This window comes from Stomoxys calcitrans, chromosome 1 (genome assembly GCF_963082655.1).
Source record: "Stomoxys calcitrans chromosome 1, idStoCalc2.1, whole genome shotgun sequence".
NCBI lineage: Eukaryota > Metazoa > Arthropoda > Insecta > Diptera > Muscidae > Stomoxys > Stomoxys calcitrans.
Window position 1 is genome coordinate 10,731,770 of NC_081552.1, and position 25,971 is coordinate 10,757,740.

General features: G+C 36.0%; 1 protein-coding gene across 11 annotated transcripts in view; it reads left to right on the forward strand.

The window, feature by feature from the left end:
* Positions 1-25,971, forward strand: part of LOC106090474 (hemicentin-1) — a 1,337,150-nt gene that overhangs the window by 931,160 nt on the left and 380,019 nt on the right. For 3 of the 11 annotated variants that reach the window (XM_059368107.1, XM_059368150.1, XM_059368176.1), the window contains exon 1: positions 17,577-18,010. The gene's annotated coding sequence lies outside the window, so the exon portion shown is untranslated. Of the gene's footprint in view, positions 1-7,987; positions 8,089-17,545; positions 18,011-25,971 lie in introns of those variants that run through there. The other 8 variants (XM_059368199.1, XM_059368232.1, XM_059367960.1 and 5 more) reach the window with 7 other exon arrangements.

The window sequence follows — 25,971 nt, forward strand, 5'->3', positions numbered from 1 at the left end:
TTTAGATATATATCTTTTGTCCGATATGGTCTTTTAAGGCTGTAGAAGCCACTTAATGCTGTAGGAGCCGATCTTAACAAGATGTAGCACAAAGTATTTTATTTGACGTCTTAATACGTGTGAAAAATTTCATAAACTTCAGTTTAGATTTAGATACAGGTCCCCAATATATCTGTCATCCGAAATAGACTTTAGCCTGTAGAAACCACAAATTTCGTCCGATTTAGCATGAGACGTTCTATTTGACGTTCCAATTCGTGCCCAAAATTTCATTAAAATCGGTCCTGATTTAGATATAGCTCCAATATATTTTTATCCAATATGGATTTTTAAGGCAGTAAAAGCCACAAGTTTGGCCACATCTCTACAATATAAGGCGTGAGATGTTGAGTTGGCACATGTTTCGTTATAACTCCCATATAATCTTTTACCCGATATGGCCTTTTAAGGATGAGGTAATCCAAATTTGTTGTCCTATTGTAGGAAAATCTTACAAGGTTCCATTTGATATTTCAATAAGTATCCAAATTAAAGTCCAACTAGATTTCGAGATACGTTTTACATACATATAAAAAGTATTACTTACACCAGGTGGTGTAGGGTACTGTATAGTCAGCTACGCCCGACTTTTGTCTTTCCTTACTGGTTCTTATACCCTCCACCATAAGATGGGGGGTATACTAATTTCGTCATTCTGTTTTTAACTACTCGAAATATTCGTCTGAGACCCCATAAAGTATATATACTCTTGATCGTCGCGACATTTTATGTCGATCTAGCCATGTCCGTCCGTCTGTCCGTCCGTCCGTCTGTCTGTCGAAAGCACGCTAACTTCCGAAGGAGTAAAGCTAGTCGCTTGAAATTTTGCACAAATACTTCTTATTAGTGTAGGTCGGTTGGTATTGTAAATGAGCCATATCGGTCCATGTTTTGATATAGCTGCCATATAAACCGATCTTGGGTCTTGACTTCTTGAGCCTCTAGAGTGCGCAATTCTTATCCAATTGGAATGAAATTTTGCATGACGTGTTTTGCTATGATATCCAACAACTGTGCCAAGTATGGTTCATATCGGTTTATAAACTAATATAGCTGCCATATAAACCGATCTTGGGTCTTGACTTCTTGAGCCTCTAAAGTGCGCAATTCTTACCCGATTGGAATGAAATTTTGCACGACGTGTTTTGTTACGATATCCAATAACTGTGCCAAGTATGGTTCAAATCGGTCCATAACCTGATATAGCTGCCATATAAACCGATCTTGGGTCTTGACTTCTTGAGCCTCTAGAGGGCACAATTCTCATCCGATTGGAATGGAATTTCGCACGACGTGTTTTGTTATGATATCCAACAACTGTGCCGAGTATGGTTCAAATCGGTTCATAACCTGATATAGCTGCCATATAAACCGATCTTGGGTCTTGACTTCTTGAGCCTCTAGAGTGCGCAATTCTTATCCGATTTGTATGAATTTTTGCACGAAGTATTTCGTTATGATATCCAAGAACTGTGCCAAGTATGGTTGAAATCGGTCAATAACCTGATATAGCTGTTATATAAACAGGTCTGGGGATTTGACTTCTTGAGCTTCTAGAGGGCGCAATTCCTATCCGATTTGGCTGACGTATTTTATTTTTACTTTCAAGAACTGTGTCAAATAAGGTTCAAATCGGTTCATAACCTGAATTAGTACCATATAAACCGATCTGGGATCTTGACTTCTAGACCCCTAGAGGTCGCAATTATTATCCGATATGCCTATGAAATTTTGTACGACGGATCCTCTCATGACCATCAAAAAACGTGTTTATTATGGTCTGAATCGGTCTATAGCCCGATACAGCTCCCATATAAATCGTTCTCTATTTTATTTCGTGAGCCCCAATGGGCGCAATTCTTATACGAATTGAATGAAATTTTACACAGGTCTCTAATATATAATTTAATTGTGGTCCGAACCGGACCATATCTTTATATCGTTTTAATAGCAGAGCAACTCTTTTCTTATATCCTTTTTTGCCTAAGAAGAGATGCCGGGAAAACAACTCGACAAATGCGATCCATGGTGGAGGGTATATAAGATTCGGCCCGGCCGAACTTAGCACGCTTTTACTTGTTTATTATGACTGAGCACAGTGCAGTGGAAAACTGGAAAATTGAGAACTTTAAAAATTTTGCATTAAGTTCAAATATTCTTGTATGTCCAATGACAAACGTCATTAGAGCAACATACAAATGGGTCCCGGGTAAAATTTTGCATTAAGTCCAAATATTCTTGTATGTCCAATGACAAACGTCATTAGAGCAACATACAAATGGGTCCCGGGTAAAAAAAAAACTCATAAGAGTTTCTATGGCACATACATTGTTTGGTAACATTGACCGGAACGGATAAAACTTGACATGGATGTTGAAATTCATAAGATAGGGGTTTACCAAATTTTAGCCGAATCAGGTGAAAATTAGCCTTCTAAAGGCTCAAAAAGTAAAATCCGGGAATGGGTTTATATGGGGGCTATATTTGCTTACAGACTGATGCGGATCATACTTGACATGGGTGTTTGAAGTCATAACTCAAGTTTTTGTTCCAAATTTCAGCAAAATCGGATGAAAATTTGAGCTTCTAAGCACTCAAAGAGTGAAATCAGGGGATTTGTTTATATGGGGGCTATATCTGTTTATAGACCGATTCAGATCATATTTGGTATGGATATTGAAAGTCATAACTCAAGTCTTGGCTCCAAATTTTAGCCAAATCGGATGAAAATTGAGGCTTCAAGGGGTTCAAGAAGTCAAATCGGGGGATCGGTTTATATGAAGGGCTATAACCAAATCCTAACCGTTTGCAATCCCCAACGACCTACATCAATAAGAAGTATTTGTTCAAAATTTCAAGCGGTTAGCTCTACGCGTTCGATAGCTATCGTGATTTCGACAGACGGACGGACGGACATGGCTATATAAACTCATGGCGATCTGGAATATATATGACTACATTAGTATACCCCATCCTATGATTGTGGGCATAACAATAAAATTCCAAACATGCCAATTTTTATGTGAACCATATATTCCAATAATATGTTAATTGTGTATATGTTTAGATGTTACTCATGTTCTTACATATTAGGGAAGTTGAGATTTAATAATAAAATTTTCGTTTTCCTATTTTCTAAAAAAAGGTGCGGCCGCTATTTTATTGAACTTATAAACTCAATTTTGAATTGTTACAGCAAATTTGTACATAAGGAAACTTTTCCGGAGGTTTGAAAAGAAAGGATTCTCGACATAATCATGAGCAAAATTTAATGGTGCTAAGTTCGACCGGGTGGGATCTTATATACCCTCCACCATGGATCGCATTTGTCATGCTCTTTGGCCGATATCTCTTTGAATGATAACGGTTCAGAATTGCTATGCTATTTAAGCTATACCAAGTTATAAACCGATTGGGGTCATACTTGGTTCGGCTGTTGGAGACCAAAGTGGAATTCATTGTGCAAAATCTCAGCCAAATCTGATATGGATTGCGTCCTATAGTAGCTCAAGCAATAAATTCGGGAAATCTGTTTGTATGGGAGCTATATTAGGTTATGAACCGATTTCGACCATATTTGGCACAGTTATTGGAAATCAAAATAAAACACTTTAAGCCAAATAGCATACGAATTGCTCCCTCTAGAGGTTCGAGAAGGGAAGATCCGAGATAGGATTATGTGGGAGCTATATAAGGTTATGAACTGATTTAGACCATACTCGGTACAGTTGTTAATAGTAAATCCAAAACTCTTCATGCTAAATTTCAGCCAAATCGGATAATAATTGAGCCCTCTAGCGGCTCAAGAAATCAAGATCCGAAATCGATTTATATGGGAGCAATATCAGGTTATGAACCGATTTGAATCGTACTTAGCACAGTTGTTGAATGTCAAAATAAATCAATTGTAACAAAATTTCACTCAAATTGGGTATGAATTGCGCCCTCTAGGGGCTCAAGAAGTCAAGTTCCAGAATCGGTTTATATGGCAGCTATATCAAAACATGGACCGATATAGCCCATTTACAATCCCAACCGACTCACACTAATAGGAAGTTTTCGTGCAAAATTTCAATCGACTCAGAATGTTAAAACGATCAGAAACATATATACTTTGTTAGGTCTCGGATCAATATTTCGATGTGTTACAAACGAAATTAGTATACCCCCATCCTGTGGTGGAGGGTATAAAAATTGTATGGAACTCGGATTTCTCAGAACACTGTTACCATGTATTCTGCCACATATTAACAGTATTTTGGTTAACAGTATTTTGACTAAAAGTTAATTTTCAGTAGCATGAAAGTATTCTAAGATTATACCTTTACCCAAGAAATATAACGGATTCTGACCGATTTACATTTTGTGCTTTCAATATAAAAATTTCGGAAAAAAAGTCCGAAATTTTCGCATATAAATCCAACTCTTTATTATGCGAGAAGCAATTAGCCTTCTGCCCGGAGTATAAGTGCTGTAGAAGATGTCAAGAACATTATAACCAACATTATAAAACGTTCACAATCGGTGGTTTCTAAATTGTCTGTGTCTGATCCGAAAACCCTTTGGACGATAAAAAGTTTTTACTCCTTTAAATCGCCAGTCCCAGACGATGTATAACAGGTTGAATTACAAGCTGTGTCCGATAGACTATCTATAGCAGAATGTATACCGTGTTGTGTGGATGATTCGGTGGCATCCCTGTTTTGGCTCAGTCTTGTGCAAAGACGTTTTGGGTTATGCGACTTGATTTCTGATTATTCTGAATGACGTGTTGTTACGGGATGGTGACACGTATGTTGAAGGTCATGGGAGAAGCCGTTGTACAAAATTTCAGTCAAATCGGATAAGAATGCGCTCTCTAGTGGCTCAAGAAGTCAAGATTCAAGATTGTATGTCCGTCAGTTGTAATCTCGATACAGTCTTCAAAAAATGAGATATTGAGTTGACTCGTATTTCTCTATACGCAGGTTAAGTTCATGAATAGGACACATTGGACTATATTTAGATATAGCTGCCATATAGACCGATCTGGCGATTTAGGATCTTAAACCTACAAAAGGCGCATTTAATACCCGATTTCGCTGAAATTTGGCATAGTGAGTTGTATCAAGACTTCCAACATCTATCCTGAATATGGTCCAAGTACGATATTTACATATAGCTGCCATATAAACCGATCTGCCGATTTTGTGTCTTAGATCTATAGCAGGCGCATTTAATACCCAACTTCGTCTAAATTTGAAACAGTGAGTTGTAACAAGACTCCCAACGTCTGTCCCGTATATGGTCCAGATCGGGCTATTTCTAGATATAGCTGCCATAGAAACCGATAAAATGCTCATTTGTTCTCCGATTTTGCTGAAATTTGAAACAGTGAACTACTTTAAACCCAAATATGGTCCAGATCGGACCATATTTAGATATAGCTGTCATATAAATCGTTCATCCGAATTAGAACTTATTCACATAAACGGCACACTTATTACCAAATTTCGCTAAAATTTCGAAATTTTACTTATATAGAGCTTCTTGGCACCTGAACCAAATATATTGAGTTGCCCAAAAAGTAATTGTCGGTAATATAGTAGTAATATAGTCGGCGTTGACAAATTTTGTCAACGGCTTGTGACTCTGTAATTGCATTCTTTCTTCTGTCAGTTATCAGCTGTTACTTTTAGCTTGCTTTAGAAAAAAAGTGCGCGAAATTTTGTTTACATTTGTTTGTTTGGCGTCAATTTTAATATGGGTACCACATGTATTGAAAGAAATTCATTTGACAAACCGAATCAACGCTTGTGATATGCACCTTAAACGCAATGAATTCGATCCGTTTTTAAAACGAATTGTAACTGGAGATGAAAAATGGATTGTTTACAACAACGTTAGTCGAAAACGATCATGGTCCAAGCATGGTGAACCAGCGCAAACCACTTCAAAGGCTGATATCCACCAAAAGAAGGTTATGCTGTCTGTTTGGTGGGATTGGAAGGGTGTGGTATATTTGGGACACGCTGATTATGTCAAAAGGATTGTTATAAATATTTTCTCAGATAGTCAGGCAACCATTAAATCTCTGGGGAACCACCATCCACTGACGCAGATGTCTCAACGAGATGGCTGAATATTTCACTTGTTCTGGATGCCGGGATGCCAGAGATATCCCAGAGAATTGTAGAGCAGACGAGCTTGCGAAACTACTACCTTACACATTCACGGAGAACTGGAATCAGTGGGTTAGCTAAGGCTTTACGATCAGTTGTGAATATTCCAAAGTTATGTGGCCTAAATTGCCGCTGCCTAGAACAGACATCTCAGTCATTGTGTCCGCCATGACAGGCCAATGTCTGACCGGTAAACATGCTGAGAGACTGAAGGTTGCAAGTAACGACTTATGCATAAGCTGTTAGGTCTTTGAGGAAGATTAGACTATAGAAACCGTGCTGTGTGTGTGTCCCGCACTGGCAGGCAGAAGAAGTTCCGCTTTAGGTTATCATTTCTTTGGGAACTTGTCTGAATTAGCGGATGAGAACAATTGCAAGTTCTTGGGCTTTTTAAAGGATGGATGTTTCAACGGTAGGAATTAGTAGGAATCCTTTTCTTCTGTTCCGATGGTATCACAATTGACAAAAACGCCTGAGTCCGTCTGTTAAAATAACGATAGTGGTCGAAATAATATATATATCCGCTTAGATACTCTTACTGTTGTAGGTAACTACGTGATATTGGTTTATTTTGGATATATCTCCCATATGGTCCTTCGAGTCGAGCTCATGTCAGTTTGCGAAACACCTAAAAATTTGTAAAGGGTGATTTTTTTGAGGTTAGGATTTTCATGCATTAGTATTTGACAGATCACGTGGGATTTCAGACATGGTGTCAAAGAGAAAGATGCTCAGTATGCTTTGACATTTCATCATGAATAGACTTACTAACGAGCAACGCTTGCAAATCATTGAATTTTATTACCAAAATCAGTGTTCGGTTCGAAATGGGTTGCCCTAAAAGTAATTGCGGATTTTTTAAAAGAAAGTAAATGCATTTTTAATAAAACTTAGAATGAACTTTAATCAAATATACTTTTTTTACACTTTTTTTCTAAAGCAAGCTAAAAGTAGCAGCTGATAACTGACAGAAGAAAGAATGCAATTACAGAGTCACAAGCTGTGAAAAAATTTGTCAACGCCGACTATATGAAAAATCCGCAATTACTTTTTGGGCAACCCAATTGTTGGCCGAAAATTTAAGATTTGTCCTTATTCGTTGGATTTTAACAATGAAAAGAACCAAAACTTTAAAATAAAGAAGCCTTATTTAAATTTAATTTCCTAATTACTAACATGACAATCAGTTTGAGTTTGAGTGCGATTCTTCTTAAAATTTATGGAATAGTTTGCATTGATGGAGAGTATCGGCGTCGTATTAGCATAGTTAGGCTAGGTCATATTGTCATAATGAATAAAGAAGCCCCAGCGAAGAAGTCTTTTGAATGCGATCACTATGGTACACACAAACCGGGAGGGCCAAAAACCCGATGGAAAGATCAAGTGGTGAGAGACACCTCGAAATCTGCTGTCAGAGATTTTAGAATGAGCGCCGAAGATAGAGACGCTTAGAACGCAATTCTACGTTCGTCTAATGGGACAAATGTTCTGTCATGGCCACTTAAAGTCAAAAGTTATTGTTATTTTTTTAGGTCAAGACATCGTTAACGGTGAAAAAGTTATAAATGTAAAAGTACATTTATAACTTTTTCTTTCTTTCTTCTTTTTTTTTTAAAGAAATATAATAGTCTTACCAATTTATTCGTACTTAAATGTTTATTTTTTAAGATTAAAAGTAGGATTTTTTAAACAAACTGCTATTTTAATTTAAAGAAAAGTTCCAAATTTTTTTAACTACTTTCAATTTATTCATATTGCTGATTTAAAGTTTTTCTATTTTTTTCCAGGTTTGTGCAAAGAATGTAATTCGAAATAAAACCATAGTAGCACTCTTTGTGTATTATGGAAGTTCTTTGGCAATCTTGCCCTTGTCTGGTTCTGATAACAGGTAATGATGAGACGTCTTGTTTGAATGTTAAAATATTTTTTTGAAGAATGTGGATAGATTAATAATGAACAAATGCAAAGGCATTAAGCTCACCTGGGCCAAACTTTGGATACCCACCACATCGGGTATAAATGTAAACCACCTTTCGTTATAATCCGGTTAAAAATACATTATTTATGCACCCATAGCAGCTGTGTCCAAATATGGTCCGGTTTGGACCAAATACTGCACGACATTGAGTGGTCCTATAAATAAATGTCACTGTTCAATTTTGTAGAACAAAATATTGGTCTTTATCCGAATCTAGACCGTTCTTTGCCATTTTCAAGAAGGATATCGAGGGGCCTAGCACAACTCACTGTCCCAAATTTCAGCAAAATCGGACAAAAAATATGCATTTTTATAGGTCCAAGACCTTAAATCGAGAGATCGGACTATATGGCATCTATATACAAATCTCGACCAATCTGGGACAAATTGAAACAAGTACAAGCGTGCTAAATTCGGCCGGGTCGAATCTTATATACCCACCACAATGGATTGCATTTGTCGAGTTCTTTTCCCGGTATCCCTTTTTAGGCAGACAAAGGATAAAAGAAAAGAATTGCTATGCAATTGAAGATATATCAAGTTATGATCCGATTCGGACCATAAATGAATTTAATGTTGGACACCATAGTAGAAGTCATTGTGTAATATTTCAGCCATTTATAATAAGAATTCCGCCTTTTAGGGGCTCAAGAATAAAATAGGGTGACCAGTTTATATGGGAACTGCATCAGGATATAGACCGCTTCAAACCATAATTTCGGCCAAATCGGATAAGAATTTCGCCCACTAGTAGCTCAAGATTCAAGTTCGGTTTATATGGCAGCTATATCATTGTATAGACCACAAAGCACCGTTGTTGGAAGTCATTACGAAATACGCCGTGCAAAATTTCAGCAAAATGTGACAATAATTGCGCCCTCTAGAGGCTCAAGAAGTCAAATCTGAAGATCGGTTTGTATGGCAGCTATATCAGGTTAAAGACCGATTAAGTATGCATACCAAAACATCACGTGCAAAATCTCAATTAAATCGGATGGCAATTGCTCTTTCTAGAGGCTTATGAATGAAATCAATTTGGGAGATCGGTTTATATGGCCGCTATATCAGGTTATGACACGATTAGCCCTTGCTTGGCACAAGTATTGTAAGTCAGAACAAAACATGACGTGGAAATCCAAACAAATAGAATAATAATTGCGCTTTCTAGAAGCTCAGGAAATCAGATTGGGAGAATGGTTTATATGGCAGCTGTATAAGGTTATGAACCAATTTAGCCCTTACTTGGGATAGTTATTGAAAGTCAAAACAAAACGCCACTTAACCCAAATCAGATAAGAATTGCACCCTCTAGAAGCTGAAGAAATCAAATCGGGAGATCGGTTTAAATGGCAGCTATAACAAAACATTAACCAATTTGGCACATTTACAATACCAACCGACCTACACTAATAAGAAGTATTTTTGTCAAATTTAAGCGCCTAGCTTTACTCCTTCGAAAGTTAGAGTGCTTTTAACAGACAGATGGACGGATGGATGGACTGGCGGGCGGACATTGGTAGATCCGCTAAAAATGTCATTACCATCAAGAATATATATACTCTATAGGGTATTAGACTAGTATTTCGAGGTGTAAAAAACAGAAATTATTTTATATAACAATTCATCCCAATTCTAATACTAATATATGTATATCTCCCATTAATGTACCCAGTAATTGAAATCGTTTACCCCAGAATCAATGCAATTTCACCAAATCTCGCATAAGATTAGTAATAAGCATCATTATGTTCTTTTAATAGCTTTCTGTGGAAAATAAATTCCCTTAGAATTAATTATGACATGGTATTTACTTTAAAGACATTTCAACACTTGGAGCAAAGGAAGTGTGTATAGAACATACAAAAAGGACATGTATCCAAAGGCATGGTACTAGCAAATAAAAAAATACTTAAACAAATATTATGGGCAACAATGTTGCCAAGCTACATTTATCAACTCATGCGCTTTAACAAAGCAACATTATGCTTATACTATAACTATAAGAAAATGTTGCTGTCAACATGTTGCCGGTATGATGTGTAGACATATTCCTCATTCTCTATGCATGTGGGGCTATCATTCTAAATATTTATTTTGGCTTGGTTGGTTGGTTGCTTGCTTGGCCATTCCTATGCCCCTGCGGCGTTTATTCGCTATTTCGTACTTGTGGAATGGCAGCGTGCGGAATGATGCCGCTTTGTTGTTTGTTTTTATTTTGTATCGCTTTATGTATTTTTTTTTTCTTACTGTTCTTATAGTTTATCATCTCATCCATTATTTGTTGGCCAATTGCCAGATAGTGTCGCTTTGCGGTCTTTTGTCATTTTTTGTACGTTTTTTTACGAAAATCCTATTTTTTGTATATTTCTGCTCAGTTTGAGGCGGTTATGTGTAAAACCGCATACACTCGCACAAACTTTGCCAGCGCGTACATGTATTCCAAACAAAACGGAAAAAATTTTCCTTCGATTTTCATATTGGATTTTCTTGTGCTTGGCCAAAGCTTCTTGTATTGACGCTCGTTTCGCTTTGGGCCATGCATCAGCAATGGGCGACGAGAGAAAACCTAAAAATATCCCATGAACATGAAATCATTTTTTTGAAAATTTTGAAAACGAAAAAGTGAAAACACACATAGAATACGACGACAATGAAGCCAAACAAAATAGTTTTCCGGTGGCCAGTCGTCGATATTATGAAGAGCCAGTTTTTAATGTCATGCTACTATTTGTTGGTTTTGGCCAAAAATGCTAAAATTGGCTACATACTGTGCATATATGTAGATTTTGAGTAACATAAATACACTGCGCTTTTTTTCTTGCCTATCTAAACAAAGTGTTTCATGTTTTAAAGGCCTTTTACAAAAAAAAAAATTATAATGAAATATGGGGAAATGAGCACTAGGCTTTGTAAACAGCAGGCAGCGGCATGTGGTTGAATGTGTCCAAATTCTAGAATGCAATGCAGGCAGTAGACCTATACGTGTCTTTACCCATTTGTTTATTTTTACATTTATGCTATCGCTTCACTGCGCTCCTTTCGCGTACTCTATTTTACATATTCGACACCATATGGTTTGTATTGAACTTGAAAGTGCCTAATTAGTCATCAATAATTTGTTGTCGAAGTGCTCAAGCAGAAAACTGTTATTGTGGAGAGGGGTGGGCCCCGACCCTAGTATCCATTTCCTAAGAAGGTTAATGTTTGGTCTGTTGAGTGATATGTTATCATAGCAAAGGGATTCAATTATAGGCCTATTGCTCTTGTGTTAAAGTTTCAATTTTGTTTTCTCCATATAAATTTGAGCAATTATGCGGGAGGGTCACACAAAGTGTGTTAGACATCTGTAGGCTGGCAGTCGATGGACCTGTGCCAATTTTTTTCTGAATTCTTTTGTATCACAAATTATAAAAATAGTAGTATACACACTTTCAGTTGAATTTCTACACCTTGGCAGTGTGCTAATTCATGGCATATGGAAGTAATTCAGTTGCCACCTACTCTAGGGGTCTATCATATCATTTGGAAGCTTACGTCACTGCAATGATGTGATGCATTTTTAAACAATTTTAAATTAAACAAAAATATGTTAAAGTAGTTGTATGGGTGATGAATAATCTTCTATATATTATAAAAAATTTGATAGAAAAAACTTCTTTTACACATACGTAAATTGTGCAAAAGATATGGAGGAACAAAGATCGGTTGTATTAAATTTTATATATACTTACCACCATGCATAATGATTTCTTTATAATCATTTGTTATACCCACCACCATAGGATGGGGGTATACTAATCTAGTCATTCCGTTTGTAACACCTAGAAATATTGATCTAAAACCCCATAAAGTATACATATTCTTGATCGTCTCGACATTCTGAGTCTATCGATCTAGCCATGCCCGTCCGTCCGGCTGTCGAAATCACGGTAGAGGTCGAACGGGCAAAGCTAGCCGCTCGAAATTTTCCACACATACTAACTTTTGATGTAGGTCGTAGGAGATTCCAAATGGGCCATATCGGTTTCGATTTGAATATAGCTCCCATATAAACCGATCTAGCGTTTTGACTTCTTTGGCCCCTAGAAGCCACAATTTTGTCCGATTAGGTTAAAATTTTGCACATAGTGTTCTGTTATGACTTCAAACAACTGTGCCAAGTAAAAATCAAATCTGTGCATAACCTGATATAGCTCCCATAGAAACCCGATTTGACTTCTTAAGCCCCTAGAAGCCGCAAGTTCTATCCGATTTGGCTAAAATTTGCAAATAGTGTTCTTTATGACTTCCCAAAACTGTACTCAGTAAAGTCCAAATCGGTATATAACCTGCTATAGCTCCCATGTAAATCGATCTGCCGACTTCACTTCTTAAGTCACAAGCCGCAAATTTTGTACGATTTGACTGAAATTGAGCATGTAGTGGTATGTTACGACTTCCAACAACTGTGCAAAGTACGGTCCCAATCAGTATAGAACCTCATATAGCTCCCATATAATCCGGTCTCTCGGTTATCCTTGTTCGATTCTTATAAGCTTTAACTTTTGCTGGTTTGACAGAAGTTTGGTATGTAGAACAAAACTATGCCCTTCAACTAAATTTAGTTAGTTCCCAAGATTCGACCCGGCCGAACTTAGCTCGCTTTTACTGGGTTTGAATTATTTTAAAATAATTTTAAAAAGGCATTAAGTTCTTAAAGTTATGTTAATATGTAAACTAGCATTCGTGATAATTCGGTGAAAAATGCATTATTAATGCACCCATAGCAGCCATATCGAAATGTGGTCCGATTTGGACCAAATTCGGCAAGGACATTGAGTGGTCTAATAAAAACAAGTCACTGTTCAATTTTGGTTTTTTTTTACAGCTATATCGGATAATAAATGCGCCTTTATGGGGTATTAAATCGAGAGATCGGTCTATATGACAGCTATATCCAAATCTGAACCGATCTGAAGGATATCGAGGGGCCTAACATAACTGACTGACATCTGACAAAATTTCATCGAAATCGGCCCAAGACCTTAAATCTAGGGATCGGACTATATAGCACCTATATCAAAATCAAAACCGAACTGGGCCAATCTGAAGAAGGATGTCGAGTGACCTATCACTGTCTCAAATTTCAGCAAAATCAGAAAATAAATTGGGCTTTTATGGGCCTAAGACCTTAAATCAGCAGATCAATTTAAAAGGGGGCTATATCAAGACAGTCCGCTTCGAAATTAACCTGCCTATAACAAAATAAGAATCTGTGCAAAGTTTCAGCTCAATAAAATAAAAAATAAAATAAAAAAGGTAGGTTTTTTTTATTATTTTATTTTATTTTAAATGGTAGGTCCTTTATTTTGCGTCTTGTTATTAACTATGAAAATCAAAAGTGAAGATCAGCATATTGTTTAAAGTTTATTAAACGACTTTGGGATAAGAAAACAGTGTACCTTCGTCAAAGATGCAAAATAACCATCATGGCTGAAATTTTGCACAATGACTTCTAATATGGTGTCCAACATTCAAACCAAGTATGGTCCGAATCGGTCGATAGCCTGAAATAGCTCCAATAGCATAGCAATTCCTATCCATAGTTTGTTCATAAAGAGATAGCAAAAACATTGACATATGCGATCCGTGGTGGACGGTATATAAGATTCGGCCCGGACGAACCTAGCACGCTTTTATTTGTTAAGGTTAAGATTAAGATTTTATTTGTTTCCTTTTCTGCTTGTAAATCAAGTCGTCTTTAAGAGCCCTGTTTTAGTACAGATATGTGCTTTATTGGTATGTTATGAATGTATCATGATCCGCTGATGATATATCTTAGTCAAAATTGAAATCGCGATACGTAAAGCCAGTCAAATGCTTCTAGCAACACTACACTTTTGCTGACTGTTAAATATTTTTGCTATGCTATTCTTTGGTATTATGGGTTATTATGGGTTATCTACCTTAAGAGTACATCCTTGTTGACAAGCTGTATGTCGTTTTCCTAAATATGAATCTCTGAGCTAGCGGTACCTCGCTTTTCTCAGGACTATCTGTATACAAGGATGGGTCTTAAGTTAAAGGACATTAAATTTCTTTGAATTGGGAAATTGTATAGACCCATGCAGCATCAGCTACAGATGCAGCAACGGTAGCGCGACCAGGCGGCGCTAAAAGTTCTGCCATCGGGCCATATAAAGTTGAGACACTTAACCGCCTAGTCATTCTGAACTACTGAAGTGGCCAAAATGACGAAGCTTTGAATAATGAGAGCCTGGTTCCCTTCATATATCCTCCACTATAGTATGGAGGCATAATAACTTCGTTCTTCCGTTTGTGAAGCCGCAAAACTTTGGTCTACGTTCCTTTTTATGCATGTATGTGTATTTTTGAACACCATGACATTTTAAGCCGACCTGTGAAAAGATGGAAATCTAACACTCTAAATTTTGCAGAAATACTTCTTATTGATGAAGCTCGATATTTGATATATCGCCAATATAAGCCCATCTTGCAAAAGTATCTCATGAGCCACAAGAGGGTGCAATTATTATCAATTAAGCTGATATTTTCTCCATAACAGCTGTTATGACTTCTATCATTAATGTCAATTCAAGTGTAAATATGTTTATAACCCGATATAGTTCTCTAGTAGGCCGAGGTTGCTAGTCGCAAACCCTTCTGGCCAACTTTGCATAAACAATCCAATCAAACCAAATTAGCCCACGAACATTCCATTAAGGAACAGGTACAATCTTATCAACACACATATCGACGAGTGCTGTCCGATGATAAATGGCTTCATTTTAAAAGCGGTGTTTTGAACGGTGTACCACACACGGTGTGACACTTCTTGGGGAAAAGTTTTTACATGGCATAGTACCTCACAAATGTCGCTGAATTAGGAAGGGATAATCACCGCTGAACAATTTTTTTCTGATGTTCTCGACAGGATTCGCACCCAGGCGTTCAGCATCATAGGCAGACATGCTTAGCCCTGAGCTACGGTGATCCCTGCATTGCATTTTTAAGCCTACATATAGCTTAACTAACAAATAATTGTCTGGCTTACATATTAGGATCGATCCAGGATCATTCCTGCCAAGGACTAGTAAACTTCCGCAACAACAACAAAATCTTCTCCTAAATTTTTCTCTTAAAGATGCCCTTTATGAGCTTTAAAACTTTAGTCGGAAGAGTCTATATGAGTCATACAGTATGACAGTATAATCAAAATTTCAGTGGGACCATCTTTAAAAAAGCTGAAAGTAGGTAAAGGCATCTTGGCAGAATTAATGAATTAATATCAACTGAAATCGAAGCTTATATGGCTTTAGGGTTAAGAGTATTTTTAAGCAATGTGGTATTCAACAGGTTGTTATGGATTTCAGGCCATAGCCGGAGGCGCTAATTCTTTGGTAGGTTCGACACAATTTGCAATGACAGAGTCAAACGTAGATTTATCATAAAGAGTTTTCAATATCCTATGGTCCGTGGTGAAATATGATTAAAATTTAGGCAGGTTATTGGATGCTATTGACACAGTACAGCAATCAACATTGGGTGTAAGAAATTCCAACTTAGGCCGATAGTATTAGAAAAGTAGAGCAAATCCCAAAAGGGTTTGGAGTTCTCAGGATTTTTAATTGCCCTTAACATAATACCTTAACCAAAGACGAAGGATTTCCAAAATTTTGCCATATATTCGAGATATGCCAGATATGGGAATAACTATTTAAGGAAATTTTTTTACCCTAAGCAACCAAGGTACTGAAGGTACTTTCATAGATCGCCCCATCCAAAACCCCATTATGACGGGCATATATACCGATCGGTATAATATGGAACTTATATGATATGGAGTTGGCAGAAGAGTACGAATTTCATATAGAAATTATTGTCCGGGGGACAGCCCATTCCCAAAAAATACCCTAAGCGGGCCAATAGACTGATTGGTTAAAGATGGTAAATTTTTGTGCCTTTCACTGTTCTGTGTTGTAAAAGGTCTCTACTTGAAGCGGCTGGTAACCGAGGCAGCTAGTTGAGACTTAAACGACAGATATTTGGGTGAATAGTACGAATGTTATATATAGATATAAACAAATATATAAATGTATAAGTCACGTTTTTCAAAAAGAACGTTACTTATTTATATAGACTTCATTTGTTAATAGTTTTTAACAAATACTTTTTTCCGCCATTTCATTACATTACTTTGACATGCCCCCTAATTTAATGAAATATTTTTACTCATTCTAAAATGTGTTTCCCTATCATATTAATTTTTCACATAGGAAATAACACATGTTTTTACAAGAGCATTAATATAAAGGATTAATTTACTTTTATCCCTTCTACAATACCTTATTTTGCAAACTCAATATTAGGAAACTTATACACACACCCGCACCCACAACATCATCTTGACTTTTCGTACGACAGTGGCAATAAAACAAAATTTCCTCAAGGCAATTCCCTGCTGTGCCATTATTGCTTGCCACTAGTTCTTATGCGAAATTGTGTCAGAAACTTTACGTCATCTTTTATTCTCAAAATGCCATAAATAATTTCAAAACTACTAACAATTTTGAACGTAAAATGAAAATTAGACAAATCAAGAAGAGACAAATGCAAAAAACCCAAATACCACGCAACAAACCAGCCACATTTTTAAAATATGTGGGCGCTTTCTGCCCAATTGTAGAGCAAAAAAAAATCGTATCTTTCAACAAAACCCGCAAATGTTCGCACAAAGTCTCCAAATTTGAAAGAAAGTCCAAGAAAAACCGGCTAAAAAGGCTGAAAAAGCAACATATGATTGTTGCTCAACATGTTGTTGTTGGTGTTGAGAATTTGCCATAACTGCAATATGTTGATAATAAGGGTGAGAATGAATTTGAAGGATTTAAGGAGTATGAGAGAGAGAGAGGAATTTATTAAGAGTAAGAGAGAGGGAGATAGTTGGGGTAGGGGTTGGGGACTTTGGTTTGTTATACCAAAGTAATTGCCAGGAAAACAGCTGAGCCTTTAACTGGCACTTCAGCACTTAATTTAAGGGTTGTTTTCCCAGTTGGCTCGTGTGACAAGTTCAGGACTCCCATTTAAATGTTGTCTAAAGAGTCCTTGGTATTATTGAAGCTATTTCAGCGTGACGTACTGTCAGACTGACTGATGATTCTGAAGGCTTTCTGTCATTTCTGACTGAATGTTGCCAATGGCTTGCAGGCCTGAGTTAGTTCTCATGTTGCTGGTGCCTTTAGACGTATTTTTGTTGACGGACTTCTGGTGCTGCGAATGAGTGCATGTTTATGATTACGTGTATGCGTGTGAGTATTTTGGCCAAATGTCTTCTCGCACACACGAATACGAATGTCCGGCAGCCAGCAAGGCAAGCAACATCTACAGCAATACAACAAATTTCAGTTTCATTTCAAACGTTGTGCCGTGTTGTCGTCCCACGACGTTGCAGACGCGTATTTTTATTACTCTGTAAGTTTCGCACAAGCGGCCAAAGTGAACAAAAAAACCCCAATACAAATAAACAAAGCAAGCAAAACTGAAAGCTAAAAATTTAATGTTTTACGAAATCCAAAAAAAAAAAAAAAATAAAACAACATCATCACTAAATAAATGAAACGCTAAGTTAAAGCAAAATGTAGAAAAAAAAACAACCAAAGCAAACAAAACAACAACAAATATGTGAATTTATATAAAAAAGAAAAGTTTTAAAAATAAATGAAATGTGAATAAATTTTTGAGAAATCTTTATGATTTTCCTTTTTGTTGACAACCAGAAAAAGAGGAAAACATATATTGTTATAAAAAAACAACCTACTCTAATGATAAAAAAGTAAGATTTTCTTTTTTTAAAGAGATTAAAAAATAAATTTTTGAAAACGTGTTAAGAAAAAAAAAAATATATATGTACCTATAAATGAAGATCATTAAGTGAATGCAGAAACACAAAAAGAAAAGAACATAAAAAATGTCATAAATAATCAAATTGTGCCTTAATTAAATCATAAAAATTTTAATATATAGAAAATGTTTCGTATATATTCTCATACCCAAAAATTATTGTAATGAGTTAATGAAAGTGATCTTTCATTTAACTGGAAAATTGGCTTAAGGTTCCTTGTGAGTTATGTTGGAAAAGGCAATGTATATCCCTTATGTGGGATATTTTTGATATTGATATTGCCAAACAGAATATGTAGTCTAACAAAAGTTTGGGAAGTTTTTTGTGATGACAGTTGATGGATGAAAATTTATTTTATTGTGCCGGCGTCCTTGGAATGGTTTTGTTTCCCTTGGCTACAATTTCATCCTCAATATGACATGTTAGGCTTTATTAATTTATATTCAACAATTGGTGACTCTCATATGTTTTTTTGTTAAAAAAAAAACAAAAAAAAAAGTAGTTTCATCCTCCAAGTGTGTGAAAAATTTGAACTTTTTCTCTCCTGTGACAAAAGCGTGTGTGTTATCGTATCTTTAGAACTTGGACATTTTAGTCCATTTTGATACCATATGAACAACAAAGAAGGAAGGATGCCTTCTAGTTATTACTCTTGAATCAACCAGATTTCTTAAAAATAAAAAAAAGACTTGCGACTATTAACATTTGCTAATATCCAAGACTGGTCTTCAAAGAAATAAGAAAGTAAAATGAAACTTTTGTTTGCCGTGAGATGTACGCAGTTATTCTACCGTTTCTTTTTCTTCAAAGCCCTTATCGTCTTTTTAGAAATAGTAACCTTAAAACTTTATTTTCCAATTAGATGGTTACCTGTCAAGTTGAGTAAAACTAATATTGCAGTTTGGATTGGTCCACATCATCTCTAAGCATATTCCTATTCCCAAAGTGGTTCCTATATTTGCAAACTTGTATGCTTTAAAATTGCCTTATCCAGGCACTAAACAAAGCTGAATTTTGGATTATTCAGCCAATTTGTACAAAAATCTTTAATAAGCGAGCGTTTTTTTTAAATTGGAGTTACGATCTGGCATTCTGTGTTGATATTAATGTCATAATATCTTAGTCACTCCAGCACATCTTTGATTGTGAAGATTTTTTCTTGATATGCATACAGCTTTTCATTGAGCTTACTCTCAATGCTTTTGAAGTGCTATATGAGGTGTGATATATGTACGTAATGATATAGTGTTCCAAAGGCAATTGGGCTCAAAAGTTACAAAATTAAGATCTCTTTGGATTAAGTTCAGGATTGGAATACGCGTATTGCATTTCGAATTTCTTTATGGAAGTCCAAACACCGAAAGGAAGGCTGGCTTAAAGGCTTTGACTCCCTTTTTGACCAAATCAGTGAAATTTGGTAAGGTTTTTTTGACAGCGAAACCATTGTTGCTGGAGATTTCAATGTCTATAGCTCCACCGCCGAGCTCTTGGCCGCGTATAATAAATTGAACTAGTGAATAAACCGACATACAGTGTGATAGAACCGAAAAAAAACTAGTAAAAAATATGCCATTTAAGAACGAGTACAGAAATTTTAAATGGTTAGAGCTGAAGTGTTATCGAGATAATGTGCAAAATTTGGCAGGCCTCCAAAGTTAGTCAACTCGGCACTTCAAAAAATGATTCGGGCTGCCAAGTCTTCATTTGTGGTGTGCGGACTAATCAGTCAAAATTAAAATTTGTTTAAATTTGAAATTTAGAATTCTTAACAAAAATCCGTACGTTTTATAGTAGTCACAGAAGAAATAATTGTGCAAAATTTTGACAAGATTGGATGATAAATGCTTTTGCAAAGGTTCTAAAAGTGATAATCGGGAGATACATTTATATGGGAGCTATATCTAAAACTGAACAGATTTCTATCGAAATCTCCACTGATCTGAAAAGCTAGAGGAAACACCCTCGTGGCATTAGAAGCGGTTAACATATGAAACTATTGGAGTCAAAATCGGACAAAAATATTTATGGGAGCTTTATCTTAATCTTACCCGGTTTCAACCCAAATCAGCACACATAGTGAAAGTCAGAAAAGAAGACATTGTGCAAAAGTTAAAGAAAATCTGTTTAGAAATATGCTGACAAAGGCTTTTAAAGTGAAAATCGAGTGAAACATATATATGTGAGCTATATCTAAATCTGATCCAATCTGATCAACCAATGCTGGGAGTTGTAAAGGAAACATTTTTGATAAATTTCGTGGGAATCGGTTGACAAATGACCAAATTATTGCAATATTAGTCCAAATCGGACGAACATATATATGGGAGCTATATTCAAATCTAAGCCGATTTCGATCAAAATCCGAACGTTTTGTGGTAGTCGCTGAAAAAATCGTTATGTAAAATTTTGGAAAAATCAGTTGATAACTGCGGTTGTATAGGCTCTAGAAGTGAAAATCGGACGAATAATATAAATGGAAGCTATATCTAAATCTAAACCTATTTCCATGAAATTCACGAATCATAAGAGAAATCTAAATATGAAATTTCGTAGGAATCGGTTAACAATCGGTTAACAGTAGTGGTGTAGGGTATAAAACATGTATTCGAAATTTCCGATCGAGCTCAATGATCGGAAATTTCGAAATCTCGAAAGAGAAAAAAAAATTGTTAAATTTAATGATCTTCGCCCTAAAAGGCAAGAAATTTCAAAATGAAAAACTCATTAAAATTTTGTCTTTAGAAAAAATTTTATTGAAATTATCTCATAAGTAACAATTTAATTGTTTTTACATACATTTTGTTTTCAGATAATATTTGATAATTGTTTTGTCTTTGAAAAAAGTTTAGTTCAAATTTTGTCTTTTGAAACGATTAATTGGAATTTTGTATTTAAAAATAATCTTACTGAAAGTTCTTTTAGAAAAATTGTGGAAAAATAAATAAAATTTTGTCTCTTAAAAACATTTGATTGAAAAATTCTACATATAAATTGCATTAAAATTTTGTCTTAAGAAAACACCTCACTGAAATTGTGAATGTATTTGGAAAAAAAAATTGTTAAATAATTTTAGTGAAAATTTCACTTTTTAGTTTTTCCATATTTATCCTGCATATCCTGCAATGGATATTAAAGTAGTTCGTTGGCGCTTCCCTGGGATTGGCACGTAAATGTGGCAATCACATTTTAATGCTATCAGGAGTATATTTAATGCGGGCTACCTTTACACCCACGATGCGATGTCTCCATACTCATCATCATCCTCCTCCTCTTCCTCTTCATCCTAAATTTTGCATAAAAATGAAAATTGGAAAAAAGCGACGTAGTCTACTACCTAATACCTTTAATTTGGTACCCATAAAACCTGGGGCGAAAGGGGATCAAAATTTCTCATGATCCTGTAGTTCCTTTCTTGATCCAATTATTATTTTTTGTTTTTGCTATGAATATGTAAACAAAATCTACCAGCTCCCATTTTTTTTAGTGGTGGGTATAAAATATAGAATTTTTGAGTGCCCGTAGTGGACTCCGTAGTCTGAGTCGGAGTCAAGCAATGTCCCTGAAGTCGTAGTCAAAGTTGCTCGACTCCGCAGCCCTGGTTGAAGGACTTATGTGGCAAATTTCCCCCAAATCAGGCACAAGAGATTCTAGAGAAGACTAATCAGGATATCAGTTTATATGGTAGATATATCACATTGAAGGCAGATGTGGATCTTATTACGCGCAGTTGTTGAAAGTCGTAGCTGAACACTACGTGCAAAATGTCTGCCAAATCGGGGAACCGTTTTATGTGGGAGCTATATCAGGTTATAAGACAATTTAAACCATACTTAGAACGGTTGTTGGAAGTAATAGCAGCATACTGCATGCAAAATGTCCGCCAGTTGAGGCTTCCAGCGGCTCGAGAAGTAAAATCGAAGGATTATTTTATATGGGAGCTACATCCGAATCCGAAGTGATATTGCCCATTTACAATCCACAACTATCCCTTTGTTCTACTGATATATCAACATATTAACATATATATCAGTTCAAGATATATATTTTTGCCAGATGATCGGGATTATCCCGACTTTCTGTGGCTGTCCCGAATCACGACTATTGGGGAAAATATGGGAAGAATCCCGATTTTTGGAAGCTACACAAATATTGTACCAATAAGAAGTATAAATATGATTGGCCATTGTCATAGTTAGGGGCACGTTCTGCATTTTTTTGTGCAACCAATTTTGAATATTTGAAACAGTCAAGTTAGGTTCATGTGACCATCCGTGTGTCTATCTGTCATCCGTCCGTCTGCCTGTCTATTTGCACTTAATGGCACTACTGGCTGCACAAATAATGCTATCCGATTACGAAGTTTGAAATGACGAGTTGTATTAGCAGCTCCTACATTAGTGCCAAGCATGGCACATATAGGTTTAACTTTTGGTGTGATCCTTATATGGACCGTTTTTCCGACGTTACCCTTCAGGGCACAAATGGTATACATATTACTATCCGATTACAGTATACCTTCAATATAACCCCTTTTGTTAAACATGCGAATGATGGTCTAAGACCTTCAAGTATGTATATATATATTCTTGATAGGTATGATATTTTAAGTGATCTAGCGATGCCTGTCCGTCGGTCTACCAGTCAAAAGCATGCTTACCTTAAATGTGAGGCTAGGTTTGTATTTTTGCACAATACCTCTTCTTAGTGTAAGTCGTTTGTGTTAGTAAATGGCCTAAATCCCATTAAAACCGATCTTCCGATTTGACTTCTTAAGCTGCTGGAGAGCGCAATAATTATTTGATTTGGATGCATATGGTGTTTTCCTTACTATCACTTCCAACATCCACAACTAGTTGGCCGATGGTACCTTGAATATGATATATGTAGCTGTCACATAAACTGATTTCCCTATAATAATTATCCGATTTGGATAAATTTTTTGCACATGGTGCTTTGCTACGATTTACAACATCCAAAAACCGATTTGCCATTTGACTTCTTAAGTCCCTCGAAAGCTCAATTATTAACTGTTTAATCGATAAACCACGGCAAGTATGTTCCAAAGCAACTTATGACTGGATATGTAAATTGCAAATTTTGCCCATGAACATTCCACTAAGGAACAGGGGGAGACTTCTCACATATCAATAAGTGCAATCTGATTCGAGTTTAAGCTCAATGATAAGAGGTCTATAGTCGTGTCCATGCGGCGTGCCGCAGTGCGACACCTCTTTGGAGAAAAGTTTTTACGGTACAATACCTCACAAATGTCGCCAGCATTAGGAGGAGATAACCACCGCTGAAAATTGTTTTCTAATGTTCTCACCAGGATTCGAACTCAGGCGTTCAGCGTAACTGGATATATCACCTACAATTAATCACCTCACCTTAAGAACTATGGCGTCAATGTAAATACCATAAACAATTAAAGAGGCGTTAAGTTCGGCCGGGCCGAACTTTGGATACCCACCACCTCGGATATATATGTGAACCATCTTTCCTCAAAATCCGGTGCAAAATTCATACCTTATGCCCCATAGCAGCTATGTTCCGATTTGGACCAGATACTAATAAGTAAAAGTTATTTTTCAATTGTGTATAACAAAATATTGGTCTTTTTAGTAGTTATATCTAAAAATAAACCGATCTGAACTATATACCACACGGATGTCGAAAAGCATAACATAAGTCAGTGTGTCAAATTTCAGTGCAATCGCCTTTTATGGGGCCAAAACTTTAAATCGAAAGATCGGTTTATATGGCAGCTATATGCAAATCTTGATCGATCTAGACCAAATTGCAGAAATATGTGGAGGGGCTTAACTTAACTCTTTGTCCCAAATTTCGGCAACATCGGACAAAAAATGCGCTTTTTATGGCCCCAAAACCAAAAACCGAGAGATCGGCCTATATGGCAACTATATCCAAATCTGGACCGATCTGAGCCGTATTGACGGAGGATGTCGAAGGGCGTAAGACAACTCACTGTCCCGAATTTCAGCAAAATCGGATAATAAATGTGGCTTTTATAGGCCTAAGACCCTAAATCGGAGGATCGGTCTATATGGCAGCTATATCCAAATCTGGACCGATCTGGGCCAAATTGACGGAGGATGTCGAAGGGCCTAACACAACTCACTGTCCCAAATTTCAGCAAAATCGGATAATAAAAGTGGCTTTTATTGGCCCAAGACCCTAAATTGGCGGATCGGTCTATATGGGGGCTATATCAAGATATAGTCCGATATAGCCCATCTTCGAACTTAACCTTCTTATGAACAAAAATGATTTCAACAGACAGACGGTCGGACATGTCGAGATCGTCTTAGATTTTTACGCTGATCAAGAATATATATACTTTATAGGGTTGGAAATGGATATTTCGATGTGTTGCAAACGGAATGACAAAATGAATATACCCCCATCCGTCGGTGGTGGGTATAATAAAGAAAATATACTATTACATTAAACTCGAACATGGTATAAATTATTATAAGAAAGTAAAGAGTAGTTTTTTTATGTTAAACCCCTGATTTTTTGGATAATAGTAAAAATAACCCATAATTACTATATTTAATCATTTTTTTTTTTTTTTTTTCAAAAAAATCGGTGCCAGGCACTGATTTTAAAACAATGTTTTGGTCCAAACCTTATCACCAACTTGGGGATAATTCAAAACAATTGTACCACAACATTTTTGCGTTAAATGAGATGCAAGTTGCCAAAATACCGAATTTTACAAAAACTAAACACAAAAATTTTTTGGCGCTTAAATGGCTGTTATATATTGAAATCAATCCAAATTAATAAAGGTAAAAATCAAATGCTTTCGAAATTTAATGGGGAATTTTCACTGCATAATCGATTGACTATTTTTAGGATGTGCATTAATTGAATTTTTGGCAGTGATCCGAAAGTTATTTGAGATTTTCGAAATTTGATATGTTTACCGAAAATAACCAAAAATAAGCTAGAGTTTTGTTCTTTTTCCTATAATGTTATCAAGAATATGCTTTCCAACTTAGAATAGCTACTTATAAAGTTAGGGATTTTGTAAGTAGCACGAAATTTCTAACTTGGATTTCTTTTTCAAGGTTACTTCTAGGTATTAAGAGCGCACATCGATTACTGGCTTACGTGTATGTCCATAGTGGCATAGGGAGAATTTTTTCCAAACTAACCTAGTAAAGCTCCAACATTCATTTTGCCTTGTAGGTTATGGCCACAAGATATCTCAATGCCAAAGTTGCTGCCTCTTTGTATTGCCATCAAGTTCTATTAATATCTTGTAAATAAATTACTTCTTTGTCATCAAATCATTAATTAGGTGTGCCAATGTAAAGCAACGGAGAGCTATGCTTAGAGCATTAAAATTTTTGCCATATCACATGTGATAATATGTTCCTTAATAAAGATTTTACTTTACGCCATATACTAGGCGCCAGATTAAATTTAAGTTATAGATTCATTAGCCGTCATGGCCATACGTTTGAAAATTCCCAGCAAATGTTATATGTAATGGAAAAATGTTTCCCCCACCACACAAAAATGTTGAAAATGATGCAAACATTATTTTAAACAAAAAAATTGACAAATATTTATACCGTTTGAACATAATGGAATCAAAGAAAATTCTCATAAAAAAGAGAAAAACCAGAAAAGCATCGCACCACACACAACACACAGAACAGCAATGAAATCAACCAAACTAAAATGACCGCATACTAAAAAAATTTTAAAGAAAAATCAAAAAAAGAACAGCACCAAAATATATTACAAATCTAATGTGTGGACTGTACGTCTGCGGTGCTCTACAACACCGACTACCAAAGGAAAAGAAGCAAAAAACAAAAACTAAATGAAAACATTACAAAATTTATTTAAAAATAGCA